This window comes from Limulus polyphemus, unplaced genomic scaffold (genome assembly GCF_000517525.1).
Source record: "Limulus polyphemus unplaced genomic scaffold, Limulus_polyphemus-2.1.2 Scaffold2711, whole genome shotgun sequence".
Taxonomy (NCBI): domain Eukaryota; kingdom Metazoa; phylum Arthropoda; class Merostomata; order Xiphosura; family Limulidae; genus Limulus; species Limulus polyphemus.
In genome coordinates, this window is record NW_013668321.1 from 66960 (window position 1) to 68233 (window position 1274).

Sequence of the window (1274 nt, forward strand, 5' to 3'; positions counted from 1 at the left end):
TAAAAGGGTGACTGAATTACAAGAGATTTTTGTTGTATTTCAAAATTTGTAATGCATACTGGAAGGATTTACACATTTTGATAAAAAGTTTAGAAAAATAGATAAGGTCGTTTTTTTCTAAACTTTTTATCAAAATGTGTTACAGCAGAGTTGTTATCAAAAACTGTTTCTTTGATTGATTGTTCAAATAGATGCTAAAAAAGAGGTAATAAAAAAGACACATGTACTAGGAGAAGCTGCTATCATCAAATGCTATTGACCCAAGAAAAAAAAAAAGGTGGTATAGACTTGTAAAACGGAATCGACATCAGACTTTGTTCCTTTCGACGAATTATTTTGGGATTCAACTTTCTTCTATTGTATCATGCAAAGGACATTACAGAACTTTTCATATGGCAAATGAGAACCAGTCTGAAAACCGTTTAAAAGCAAACATAAAAGCGCGGCTATAGCGGTGATTATAGCGCACACTATGGGAATGGAAAGAACAAACGGGAAAGCACGGCTTCAGCAGTGATGATAGCGCACACTATGGGAATGGAAAGAACAAACGGGAAAGCACGGCTTCAGCAGTGATGATAGCGCACACTATGGGAATGGAAAGGACAAACGGGAAAGCACGGCTTCAGCAGTGATGATAGCGCACATTATGGAAATGGAAAGAACAAACGGGAAAGCACTGTTTCAGTAATATTTAAAGGGCACACTGTAATGTTTTTTTTTATCTAGACATGAAATATGTGTATAATCAATGTATTAATATACGTGGGTCCATTTAATTTAGAAGTGAGTTAAAATACTGATTAATTATTCAACCAACAAAGATATTTCATGTATATATCATATTAATAGAAATTTAATATATTTTTACTTAAATTTTACTTTAGTTTAAATCTTCCTTCTTCAAGTGTATATATATTAATGTCTTGCTGGTGTTTATATATTCGTCCAATATTGTTCTAAAACATAAAGATACATAAACATACACATATATATTGTCAATTAAATAACGAATCAATATTTCATCTCATTTCTAAAATAGATTATCGCATATATAATATGGTACCGAGTTTAATACTCAAAGTGGTAAACGTTTTTAACACATCAGCTGATTAGATTATTTACTATTAAATAACGTAGTTGTCACTCTGTATAGGCGGTTCCAACTAAAATATACGAGCTTTTTTCGTTGTTTAATGTGCTGTTGTTGTTTTAGTACAAAGTTACACAATAAGCTATCTGCACTTTGTTCACCGCAAGGAAATGAACTCCGG